The sequence below is a fragment of the Mustela nigripes genome, chromosome 15, assembly GCF_022355385.1.
Source record: "Mustela nigripes isolate SB6536 chromosome 15, MUSNIG.SB6536, whole genome shotgun sequence".
In the NCBI taxonomy this organism is placed as follows: Eukaryota; Metazoa; Chordata; class Mammalia; order Carnivora; family Mustelidae; genus Mustela; species Mustela nigripes.
Genome location: NC_081571.1, coordinates 52726637 through 52739676, shown reverse-complemented (window position 1 = coordinate 52739676; position 13040 = coordinate 52726637). Strand labels below are relative to the sequence as shown.

At 36.1% G+C, this 13040-nt stretch overlaps 1 pseudogene; it reads right to left on the bottom strand.

Annotated features, from left to right (window-relative positions):
* LOC132002675 (glutaredoxin-1-like) overlaps positions 1-12714 on the bottom strand; it is a 91866-nt pseudogene extending 79152 nt beyond the window's left edge.
* Positions 12715-13040: the final 326 nt, after the last annotated feature.

The window sequence follows — 13040 nt, the reverse complement described above, 5'->3', positions numbered from 1 at the left end:
TGGGTGTATTTTGGTCTGTTAGAAGAAACTACCTCCCAAAATTTTAAAGAAAGAAAAACTTATATATATTCAATATAGTGGTAAATATATTCAATATAGTGGTGAACACAATGAAGGAATTGAATAGAATTGTAAAGATGAAAATTCTAAAATGTTCTAAAAGAGGAATTGGTAAGAAGTTGTTTGGAAAAAAGAAAGGAAAGAATGCGATTAGGCTGGAGACTAGAACAAAGCCATGTGCTAGATTTAGGGTATATTTTGATCTATTATAAGAAATTGTATCCCAGAATTTTAAAGGAAAAATAAAACCTTTATGTATACACATAATAAGGTTAAATATAATGAAACAATAAAATATGACTATAATATTGAAAATAAACAGGAGTTTTAAAAAGGTCTTTATAAGATAAAATAGTTAAAAAATGTTAAAATGGGAAAGAGAAAAAAATTTTAAAAATAGAATAAGAAAAAAATAAATTAAAAAATACTTGACTTAGGAATCCTGGGGGAAAAGCTATGAATTCTATGTGTTGCTTCAACCTAGCTTCTGGAGTTCCACAGCTCTCATTGAGAGGTGAACTTTCTCTTGGCTAGATGTTCTTGCTAATTTCTGGGAGAGGGGCTTGTGCTGTGATTCTCAAATGTTTGCCTAAGGTGGAATTGCACTGCCCTTGCCAGAGGCTGGACTAAGTAATCTGCTCCGGTTCACTCTCAGAGCTTTTGTTTCCTGAACGCTTTCTATACAGCTTTGGAGGATGGTAATGAAGATGGCGGCCTCCGAATGTCCAGTCTGTAGGATCTGAGAGCTCCAGGCCCCATTCCTCTGTGCACCCTCAGAGAAAAGCAGTCAGTCACTCCTGACTCCCTGGTTTCCGGCCATGCTCTGAACTCATCCAGCCTGTGACAAAGTGTTTCTACCTCTGGCACATGGCCCCCTTTGGAGTCTCCAAATCCAGCAGATCCCTGCAGCTGTTCCCACCCTGCTCCTCCCAAAGGAGGAAGGAGTGGGTCTCTCCTGATCTGCTACTTGCAGGGTCCCTGTTCAAAGATCAGTGGCCTGCCTGTGTTTTGGATCATGGTTTAAGGTTATTCCGAGCTGAGAGCCCACTTCTTAGCTCCATCTCTGCAGCCAGCTTCCCCACTACAACACCTGGGAGCTCTGCCACCCTCAGACATTCCTGGTCTTTATGTGACCCTGGGGATGCTGATATCACACTGTCCCCATGAGGGCTCCCCCCTCCTCCCCTGCTTAGCCTCTGGTGTAAAGTCCCTCAGTGGAGCAGACTTATAAAAGCTCTGATTTAGGCTCCTCTAATCTAATGCTTGCCAGAAGCCAGCCCCTCCCACTAGGGTCTATTTTCCTACAGCCTCAGAGTCAATTCTCCACATGTCCTACCTTCCAGAAAGTGGTCAATTTTCTGATCCTAGAATTGCTGCTCTTCTTCTCTTCTCTCTCCTCTTGAGTTTGTAGGTGTTCAAAATGGTTTGATAATTATCTAGCTGAACTTCTGGAGTCTGATGATATTTCAGTCTCCTATTTCTCCAACATCTTGCTCCTCCCCAAATTTCTGCAGTTACAATTCTTAAAGCATTTTTATTCTATCATAGTTGTTCTTATTAAGTCTTTTTTAACAGTCTTTAAAAAATATATGTGCAGTCATAATTTTATATATAATATAAATCTAAAACATAATACTAGGAAAAGTGTTTTTAAGAGTTCTTTAAAACTATATGTGCCAAGTCATAATTTCATATATAATATAAATTTGTATAAAATGCTAGAAAAATAAAGGAGGTTGTTTTTGTGGATGCTAAGTATTTAGCGAGTTTTGTTTTATTTTTGTGGATGCTAAGTATTTAGTGAGTTTTGTTTTGTGGGTGCTAAGTATTTAGCGAGGAATGTGAGCATGAATTCTGGAACCAGACATTTAAACCTCAATTCCAAACTTTGACACTATTAGTGATGTGATCTAGATCTCTGTGCATCAGTGTCTGTTGATAAACTATTGATGATCAATGGCAAGGAATTTGCCATCCTGGGTGACTTGAAACATCTTCTGAAAACCTCTTTAAACTCATGAGAAAGAGGGGACCTTTCCAAGTAGAAAAGGTATTAAAGTTATACCAGTTTCACAAAGTGAATAAGGGAAGGGCTCTTTTTCATCTCCTTGGAAGAGTTATATTTGGAGTTGCCTCAGCATGTTCCTTGAGTTTGGTTAGAACTATTTTTGGTACAAATCTTCAAGACTTGATGCTTGCTTTAAGGGGAAAAAAATTGAATTTACTAAGTCCGTTTGTTTCAAAAACACTACAGGTATAAAGTGTCTGAACAATCCCTACTTTGAACACCTATTGAGAAGCCTTATTTTCTAAAATTAGCAACTTTGCTCTTTGAACTTTAGTCCCACTGTATGGTGAGTCCATTTTCTCCTGCTTTCAAGATCTTCTTGTTGTCTTTAGATATCAATATCTTGATTATTTATCTAGATGTGGATCACTTTGTGTATATTCTACTGGAGCAAGTTGAATTTTTGGATGTGCAGATTAATGTTTATCATATTTAGAGAGTTTTCAGTGATTTTATTTGAAACAATTTTTTGTATTCTCCTTTTTCTCTTATATTCATATTTTAGATGTTGCTTATCTTTATGATGTTTCAAAGTTTTCCATGTTTTTGTTCATCTTTTCTTACTATATTTTTATTTCTCTATATTGGATAATCTCTAGAATTTTTTTTTCCCCCCTTCAAGTTCTCAGATTCTTCTGCTGGTCAAACCTACTTCTGAGTCCACTTTAGTAAATTAATGTTTCACTTCAGTTATTGTACATATTAACTCTAGAATGTCCTTTTTTGAGGGTATTTTCTGTATGTTTATTATTCTGTATTTGAATCCTATTTTTTTTCTTTTCCTTCTTCTCTTTTCCTCATTTTCTTTTTTCTTTTCCATTTCTTTCCCCTTTTTCTTTCCCTTTTCCTTTTTCTTTTCTTTCCCTTCTTTTCCTCTTTCTCTTGAGTGATTTCCCTTGTTCTTCGTACAACTTGTAGTTGTTCACTTGAAATCTTTGCTAAGCCCAACATACAGATTCCTCAATAGTATTAACATATTGCCTGATTGTCTTATGTATAGATCACACCTTCTGTTTTTTGCATGTCTCTTTTTTTTTCATAACTAGACATTTTATACAATGTTTGTAGTTTCTGGGACTTATTGTTGCTTGGTTCTTTTTGTTTAGCACATTGCTTGGATTAATTTTGTGAAGTCCATTTCTCAAGTGTGCAATCTTTTATGTCTAGAATTTTGCCTAGAATTATGCCTAGAATTTTTATAGAATTATGCCTAATTTTATAGAATTATGCCTAGAATTTTTATCTCTTATAGTTTACTAGAACTAGAAATTGCTCCTGGGTCAGTGTAGGTTAGTTTTCAGTCAGTGATGGATTAAGGACTGTGAGTAAGCCTTCTGAGCCAGTAAGAATCCACCCATTTTTGTGATCTCTGTCTGTCAAATAAATAAATAAAAATCTTTTGAAAAAAATGTAACTAAAAGTTATATTTGGAAAAAATTATAATAAACTACAAAGCTTTATTAAAAAAAAAAAAAAGAATCCACCCATTTCAGGAAGATTTCAAATCTGCACTGCTTTTAGCCAGGGATTAACAGTTCAATTGCTTCAGAGTGGATGTACCCTAGTTTATATGTACAGCCTTTCAGACTAGTAGGGATAAATGTGATCCTTTCAGGGTCTTTTTTGGCTGTCTTTTTTCCCTTATGCCCTTCCTTGTGAAATTTCTGATGGGTCTACTATTTGTTCGATGCTACCAGTATCTAATTGCTTCTGTAATTGTATATTATTAAGACTCTATTGGACAGAGTAAGCTTGTATGAAGGAGTTCCTGTATTCTCTGTTCCAGATTAAGTCAGCCCCCCAAGGCAGTGCTATGGAACTGCCAGGCCTCAAATCTTGCTCCCCATCCTCCTTCCCCCAAAAAGAAATTTTGTTTACAGTGCTGGGAAGGGGAATAGACTAGGGTCTGCTTCTCCCAGAGTGATTTTTATTTTTATTTATTTTTTATTGTTTATTATTATTATTTTTTTGCCCTAAGAGGGAGCTTGGGAAAATGGTAGTCTCCTTTTTTTTAAGTTATCCTAACTGACCTGGAACTTATGTCCTATGAACAGATGCTGGGTTTGGGGGATAAGGCAGAGGCAATGGAAGACCCAAGTCTTGTTGTCCTGGTATGCCATTGTCTGACCAGGATAGAGCCTTTGGCCTGTAAGTGAAGTAGAGTAGGCGGGAGACCCTATCTCCTTGGCTGTACCCTCTAGGTATGCATCTTCTGAAACCTAGATCTTAGGTTTGGCTTTGAGGGAACTCTTTCAGAGTGAAACCATTGCCTTCTAATTGGGAGAGAGGGTGGGAGAGGAGAAGGGAAAAGGGAGCCAGTCTCTTCTTGGCCTGCCCAACCAGAATAAACCTTTTGGAAAGTTGAGTAGGAAGTGGGGTATGGGTGATGGGAGCATTTCCTAACCTAAATGCCACAGATTAGCACTACTTGTGCTAACACTCTGTAAACTTACTTAAATAAATGCTTCTCAATTAATTACTTAATCTAAGGTCAATTTCCAGAGATTTTTAAATACTTGTAGTTTGGTAATTTTTATCAGTTTAATGATTATTTTGCTGAAGAGTCTGCAAGCTCACACAGCCTATGTCTCCTCTCCTTTGTGTAATTTTCTCCACCTTATGCTTTATCCCAAGGCTGGGAATTGAGACTTCATTTCTAACCTCTCTTCTTGAATCAGCTTGCCTCTTCCCTTACCAAACTGCATCCCCAAACCTGAAGAGTTACTGTAGCCTCTTCTCCCATGAGCTGTCCCTTATGATGAAGTCATAAAGCTTTTAGAATTAAAAACCAAACCCTTTAAAAACCCAAAATGATAATTTAAAAAAACAAAACCCTTCTTACAATAAATTTGTTTTTCAAGGTGACTTCCTTAACCTGAACTTAGAAAGTCCAAATCGACATACTCTTGGCAAGGATGTTTTTGCTCTCATCCAGTGTATAACCTTCTTATGACGCAATGAAGTACTTTCCTGTAACAAATCAGGAATCACAGGACATCACAACTTAAGGGAAATTAAGAATTTAAAATATTAAACAGCATAATAGCTGATAACTGCTTAGATATAAGGCAGATTAATTTTAGCTGATGGGGAGTGAAAGAATTTTGAAATGAACTGTAACAGAAGGGAATAGATGACTCATTTTTGATGCTCCAGATCTATAAAAAGCACAGCTCCTGACTCAGCTGGCTGGGCATCAACAAATTGGTGACTAAGAAGCAATCACTAGTGGAGGCTGGTGATGCAGATTGACTAAAAGAAGGAAGGCTGACCCATGTCATGAAATGACAGATCATCTGCTTTTAACACCACTGTTTTTACTAGCAACCCTAGCATTTTCCCAGCCACCTAAAGCTGCAAGTCACTTAAATGTTTTTATTATAAAATATTTTAAAGGATGCTAAAACTATATATTCAGTAAAAAGCATACTTAAACTTAACACATTCAAACATACACCATTTTTAATAAAAATATTACCAGTAGGGTTTTTTATTTTTTTTTTTATTTTATTTTTTTTTTTTTAATTTTTTATTTTTTATAAACATATATTTTTATCCCCAGGGGTACAGGTCTGTGAATCACCAGGTTTAGCAAACTCAATACACAAAGAACAAATAATCCAATCAAGAAATGGGCAGAAGACATGAAATATTACCAGTAGGGTTTTTTAAAAAATGATTTTATTTGTTTATTTGAGAGAGCGATATATATATATATATAGAGAGAGAGAGTTTCCAGGGTGGGAGGAGCAGAGCAAGAGGGAGAGAGTCTCAAACAGACTCCCTGCTGGGCACAGAGCTGCATCCAGGGCTCTATCCAAGGACCCTGAGATCACGACCTGAGCAGAAATTGAGTTGGCTGCTTAACTGACTGCTCCACCCAGGTGTCCCTATTAGTTCTGCATATGTTTTTGGGCTACTCCCACAATTAAATTCCCAAATTTTATTTTTGTTATTCATTTCCCTTTTAGAATTTCTCATGTTTAAGTTGTACAAAAATGGAAACTTCTTACATCTGGTGTCTCTAGGATTTAAAAATAAAATTTAGTTAAAATTTTATAATTTTCATCCATGGTGTAGGTAGCTGTACTTCATTTATTTTTTTAAAACTTATTTTAGTTTTTTGAGCTAAAATGCACATAATATGAAAATCATTTGTTAAAAATGTATAATTTACTCATTAGTAAATTCCCAAATTTGTGCAACCAGCAGCAATATCTAATTCCAGAATGGTTTTATCACCACCAAAAGAAACTCCTGCCTGTTAACAATCAGTAATTTTTTCCTTCTCGCAGCTCCTGGCAACCAACTATATTTTTGGATTTTCCTGTTTGAAACATTTCCAGCTGTGTCTGGCTTGTTTTACTTAACCATGATGTGGTTTTGTTTGTTTGTTTGTTTTTGTTTTTTTAACTGAAGGAAAGCTCTTTTGTTTGTTTTTTCTTATAATCTCCTGGTGCTCTTTATGACAAGTGCACTCCTTAATCCCCATCACCAATTTCACCCATCCTCCCATCGACTTCCCCTCTGATAACCGTCAGTGTGTTCTCTACAGTTAAGAATCTGCTTCTTGATTTGTCTCTCTCTTTCCCTTTGCTTGCTTGTTTTGTTTCTCAGTTTCCACATGTAAGTGAAATCATATGGTGTTTGTCTTTCCCTGGCTGATTTATTTCACTTAGTGTTATACTCTTTAGTTTGATCTATGTCCTTGTGAGTAGCAAGATTTCTTTATTTTTATGGCTGAATAATATTCCATTGTCTGTATATACCACCTCTTTATCCATTCATCAATCAATGGACATTTGCACTGCTTCTGTAACTTGGCTATTGTAAACAATGCTAAAACCATAGTGTATGGGGGTGCCCGGGTGGCTCAGTGGGTTAAAGCCTCTGCCTTTGGCTCAGGTCATGATCCCAGGGTCCTAGGATCAAGCCCTGCATCAGGCTTTCTGCTCAGCAGGGAGTCTGCTTCTTCCTCTCTCTCTCTGCCTACTTGTGATCTCTGTCTGTCAAATAAATAAATCTTTTAAAAAAAATAGGGTAGGGGTGCATGTACTCCTTTGAATTAGCATTCTTGTGTTCTTTGGGTAATTATCTAATAGTGTGATTGCTGATTCCTAAGGTTTTTTTAAATTTTTTTCTAAGGTTTTCTTTAACTTCTTAAGGAATCTCCATACTGTGTTCCACAGCAGCTATACCAATTTGCATTCCCACCAACAGTGCAAGAGGATTCCTTTTTCTCCATGTCCTCACCAATACTTATTGTTTCTTGTGTTATTGACTTTGGCCATTCTGACAAATGTGATGTGATATCTGATTGTAGTTTTGATATGCATTTTCCTGATAACAGATCATAAGGATCTTTTCATGTATCTGTTGGCCATCTGGATGTTGTCTTTGAAAAAATCTCTGTTCATGACTGCTGCCTATTTTTTTTTTAAAGATTTTATTGATTTATTTGACAGACAGAGATCACAAGTAGGCAGAGAGGCAGGCAGAAAGAGAGAGGGGGGAAGCACGCTTCCTACTGAGCAGAGAGCCTGATGTGGGGCTCGATCCCAGAACCCTGGGATCACGACCTGAGCCAAAGGCAGAGGCTTTTACCCAGTGAGCCACCCAGGTGCCCCGACTTCTGCCTATTTTTAATTGGACTATTTGTTTTGGTGTGCTGAGATTTTAATTTCTTTCTATATTTTGCATACTAACCCTTTATCAGATATGTCATTTGCAAATATCTCCTCCCATTCCATAGTTTATCTTTTAGATTTTTTCAGTTATTTCCCTTGCTATGCAGAAGCTTTTTATTTTGATGTAGTCCCAATATTTTACTTTTGTTTCCATTTCTCAGAGGAACTATCTAGAAAAAAGTTGCTATGGCCACTGACTGCCTGTGCTCTCTTTTAGGATTTTTATGGTTTCAGGTATTACATTTAGGTCTTTTATCCATTCAAATTTATTCTTATGTGTGGCATAAGAAAGTGGTACAGTTTCATTTCTTACATGTTGCTGCTCCATTTCCCCAATACTATAGGTTGAGGAGACTGTCCTTTTGCCATTGGATATTCTTTCCCACTTTGTCAAAGATTAATTGACCAAATAATTATAGATTTATTTCTGGAATTTCTATTCTGTTCTGTGGATCTATGTGTCTGTTTTTGTGCCACTACCATACTGTTTTGATTACTTTAGCTTTGGTAATATAACTTGAACTCTGGAATTGTGATGCCTCCAGCTTTGCTTTTCTTTTTCAAGATGCTTTGGCTTTGGCTTTTCAGGGTCCTTAATGGTTCCATACAAATTTTAGGATTGTATGTTCTAGTTTTACAAAAAATGATGTTGGGATTTTGATGGATATTGATTAAATATATGCATTGCTTTGGGTAGTATAAACATTTTAACAATATTCTTCTAATCCATGAACATGGAATGTCTTTCCATTTCTTTGTCTCATCTTCAGTTTCTTTAACAGTGTTTTATGGCTTTCAGACTACAAGTCTTTCATCTATATCTAGGTTTATTCCTGGGTATCTTACTACTTCAGGTATAGTTGTAAGTGGGATTATTAACTTCTCTTTCTGTTACTTCATTATTCATGTATAGAAATGCAACACATTTCTATGTGTTAATTTTCTCTCCTGGGACTGTATTTATCAGTTCTAGTATTGTTTTTTTGTTTTTGTTTTTGTTTTTTTGGTGGAGTCTTTCAGGTTTTTTATATAGAGCATTATGTCATCTATGAATAGTGAGTGTTTTACTTCCACCTTACCAGTATAGATGCATTTTATTTCTTTTTTGTTATCTGAATGCTTCAGCCAGGACTTCCAGTACTATGTTGAATAAAAGTAGTGAGAATGGACATCCTTGTCTTGTTCCCAACCTTAGGGGAAAACCTCTGTTTTTCCCCATTGAGAATGATGTTAGTTGTGGGTTTTTCATATATGGTCTTTATTACGTTGAGGTATATTCCCTCTAAACCTACTTTGTTGAGGGTTCTTTGTCATGAATAAATGTTATGTTTTTGTCAGATGCTTTTTTGCATCTATTGAAATGATCATATGATTCTTATCCTTTCTCTTATTAATGTGATGTATCATATTGATTTTGTGAATATTGAACCGCCCTTGCAAACCAGGAATAAATCCTACTTGATTGTGGTGAATGAATTCTTAATGTGTTGTTCAACTTGGTTTACTGGTGTTTTGTTGAGGATTTTTTTATCTGTGTTCCTCAGAGACACTGGCCTATAGTTCTCTCTTTATGTGGTATCTTTATCTGGTTTTGGTATCAGGGTAATGCTAGCCTCATAGAAGAAATTTGGAAGTTTTCCTTCTATTCCTATTTTTTTTTAATAGTTTGAGAAGAATAGTTAATTTTTTTGTTTCGTAGAATTCACCTCTGAAGTCATCTGGTCCTAGACTTTTTTGTTGGGAGTTTTTTGATTACAGATTCATTTTTTTGCAGTTATTGATCTTTTCACATTTTCTGCTTCTTCCTCTATCACTTGGTAGCTTATATGTTTCTAGGAATTTATCCATTTCTTCCAGGTTGACCAATTTATTGGCATATGGTTATTAATAATATTCTATTAAAATTGTTTGTATTTCTGTGATATTGGTTGTTATTTCTCCTCATTTGTGATTTTGAGTCCTTTTTATTTTTCTTTTTTTTCCCCCCCCTTGGTAAATCTGGCTAGAAGTTGATCGATTTTATTGATTTCTTTTTCAAAGAAACAGTTCCTTGTTTCATCAATTTGGTTTTTTTTTTTGTGTGTGTGTGTGTATAATTTTAGTTTCTAGGTCATTTATTTCTGTTCCATTCTTTATTTCCTACCTCGGCTGTTTTTAGGTTTTATATGTTCTTTTTCTAGCTTCTTTTAAGTGAAAGATTAGGTTGTTTGAGATTTTTTTTTTCTTCTTCAGCTAGGCCTATATTGCTGTATAATTCCCTCTCAGAACCTCTTTTGCCATGTCCCAAAGATTTTGAACCATTGTTTTCATTTTCATTTGTTTCCATATACTTTATTTCTTCTTTGATTTCCTGGTGACACATTCATTGTTTAGTAGCATGTTATTTAATCTCCATGTATTTGTACTCTTTCCAAATTATTTCTTGTGGTTGATTTATAGATTCATAGCATTGTGTCACAAAACATTCATGGTTTGACTTTGATCTTAAACTTGTTGAGGCTTGTTTTGTGGCCCAGGATTCTGCAGAATGTTCCACATGCACTTGAAAAGACTGTGTTTTCTGCTATCTTAGGATTTAATGTTCTGAATATATGTTAAATCTGTCTGGTCCAGTGTATCATTTAAAGCCATTGTTTCTTAATGATTTTTCTGTTTATATGATCTATCCATTGATATAAGTGGGTTTTAAAGTCCCTTACTATTATTATTATCATTTAGAAACTAATCTTTTTTCTTGATGATTTCATGTATTTGGGTATATAAATATTTATAATTGTTATATCTTGTTGGATTGTACCCTTTATTATTATACAGTGTCCTTCTTTGTCTTGTTAAAGTCTTTTTTTAAAGTTGTTTTGTCTGCTATAAGAAAGTTTTTTTGTCCTGCTATAAGTTGGAGTAGCAATACTTCTATCTGTTTGCATGGTTAATGTTTCTCCATCCCCTCTCTTTAAAATCTGCAGGTGTATTTAGGTCTAAAATATGTCTCTTATAGGCAGGATATAGATGAGTGTTTTGGGTTTTTTTTTTATCCACTCTGTCAACCTATGTCTTTTGATTGGAGCATTTAGTCCACTTGCATTTCAAGTAATAATTGGTATGTAATAGGATTTATTGACATTTTGTTATTTGTTTTGTGGTTATTATTTCTGAAGATTTTTCTCTGGTCCTTTCTTGTCTTTTTCATAGTTTGCTGGTTTTCTTTAGTGATATATTTGGATTTTTTTCTCTTTATTCTTTGCATATTTATTAATGGTATTTGATTTGTGCTTGTCATTAGGTTTGTCTATAACATCTTCTGCATATAACAGCTGTGTTAAGTTGAAGATCATTTAAGTTTGAATCCATTGTTTCAATACTTTCCTTCCCATGTTTTAGATATATGGTGTCATATATTAGGTTTTTTTATTTTGTAAGTTTCTTGATTGATTTTTTATTTATTTTCATTCATTTTGTTTTACAGAAATGTTAATTTTTACAGCTTTTGTGTTTCTACCTTCATACTGTCATTTCTAATATTTCCTTTCCACTCAAAGAATACCTCTTAATAATTTTTAGAGGGCTTGTTTTGTGGTCATGAACTCTTTTAGTTTTGTTTGGGAATGGTTCATCTCTCTTATTCTGATTATAGCCTTGCTGGATAGAGTTTTCTTGCTGCAGGTTTTTCCAGTTCATCATTTTGAATATATCATGCTACTCCTTTCTGGCCTGGTAAGTTTCTGGTGAAAAATTTGCTGATACCCCTTTGGGGCTTCCTTCGTATGTAATTGTCTTCCTTTGCCTTGTTTCTTTTAATATTTTTCTTTATCATTATATTTTACCATTTATAGCATGTCTTGATGTGGATCTGCTTTTGTTGATTTCTGTTGGGGGTTCTCTGTGCCTCCTGGATCTCAATATCTATTTCCTTCTCCAGATTAGGGAAGTTTTCAGCTATTATTTCTTCAAATACTTTCTCGCCCCCACCTTCTCTCTTTTTCCTCTGAGACTCCTATAATGTTCCCTAACTATATTCTTGTTTTGATTAGTTCTTTCCCCCTCTTCTTTTGTTCAGCTTGATTAATTTTCATTACTCCCTCTTCTAGGTCATTAATTTATTCCTTTGCTTTTTCAAGCCTGCTATTCATCCCATCAAACATGTTTCTCATGAGACCTGTTTCTGCTGTGTTACTCTTTATCTTTGTGTTAATGGTCTCACTGATGTCTTCCATTATTTTCACAAGTTCATTGAGGATCCTTATGACCATTGCTTTAAATTTTTCATCAGGCATGTTAATTATATCAGTTTAGGTTAGATCATAGCCTTGTCCATTTCTTTCATTTGGTACAAATTCCTCTGTCTTCTCATTTTGTCTAAGTCTCTTTGCCTGTTTCTCTGTGTTATGAAAGTCAGCTGTGTCTCCCGCTCTTGAAAGTATTGACCTTATAAAGATAATTTCCTATAGTGCCCTGCAATGTAGTGTCTCCCATTCCAAAGAGTATGGTACTTTTGGGAATATCTCTATTGTGTGCTGCATTTGCTCTGCTGTTGTGTTCTGGCTACTTTATCCTTCAGACCAATCATCTGCAGAGCCTCTCTTTGTCTGTTGTGGGCAGTGTTTGGTCCCTGGCCTGAATGTAGTGAGTTTCAACTAGTTGTAGTATGGTCTGCTTGTGAAATGAGACCTGTTGCCACCACCACCAGAACTGAGACTAGACAACTCCTGAGTCAGGGAAGTTTGGGCTGGTCTTCTGGGGGAGGGAGCCCCAAGGGGAGCTACTGGCTGGCCCGGACGCTCTCCTCGTGCCTGTCGGCCCGCAAAACCTACCGGAGTCCAACAACTGGTGCCCCGTGTGAGGACCCTCTCCTCGTTCTTCTCGCTGATGGGCCAATCGGTCTTCGGGTGAGTGTACCCCCATAAATTATGGGGCAGTCATCTTCCAAAAGTGACCCTGCCCTCAAATCCCTGCATTTCCTTTTGAGAAGCCGCGGTCTTTCCCTCACCGATTCCCAAGCCCTTAAGACATGGGAGGCCTTTGTTAAGGTGGCTCCTTGGCTTCCAGAAGGTAACCTTTTTGATTGGGACACGTGGGATCATATTGAACAGCTAATCCATAAAGCCCACGTAAACAGGGGGGAGATACCCCCTTTGGGTACATATCCTACTCTGGCGGCACTAAAGAGTTGTTTTCCACCCAGACCCCCAAAGGGGCTTAAGGAGTCACCTTGCCCCCCGAAATCTTGC